The sequence below is a fragment of the Tupaia chinensis genome, unplaced genomic scaffold (assembly GCF_000334495.1).
Source record: "Tupaia chinensis unplaced genomic scaffold, TupChi_1.0 Scaffold000685_1, whole genome shotgun sequence".
Taxonomy (NCBI): Eukaryota; Metazoa; Chordata; class Mammalia; order Scandentia; family Tupaiidae; genus Tupaia; species Tupaia belangeri.
This window is the reverse complement of record NW_006160208.1, coordinates 1,331,582-1,332,107: the sequence shown is the minus strand read 5'-3', so window position 1 is coordinate 1,332,107 and position 526 is coordinate 1,331,582.

The window sequence follows — 526 nt, the reverse complement described above, 5'->3', positions numbered from 1 at the left end:
CAGCACAAATGCCAAGCATCTCAGTCAAGGCAAATATATTACTCTATACATTATCATCAGCAAATAGCTTCTCATTTTTTGTCAGTTAAACATACTTGTACTTTTTTTCCTTCCTCTTTCCCCTCCCTTCCTTCCATACTAAAGTTTCTTTTCACATTTTATTGATTCACAAAAATCTTAAACTAAAAATATGGACAAAGCTAAAATCTAGCGACAAATGTACTGTAATTTTCTTCTTCTGAAACATTTTTTTCTCTTCTTTTTTTTTCTTTTACCAAAGAGAGGTATACATTACCTTATTTGTAAAAAAAAATAATAATAATAATAATTAATTAAAAATAAAAAGAAAAAAATTAGGTCAGTCTCAATTCGGTCTGTTATTTGCACGAAGTTCCATAAGAATTCAATTTCTGATGCAAGACAACAGATACTATTGTATTATTGAACTTATGCAAATAACCATCCTGCCACAAAATAAGAATGCTCACAAATATTTCCCAATTGCAAAGGGGTCAGGACGGGAGAA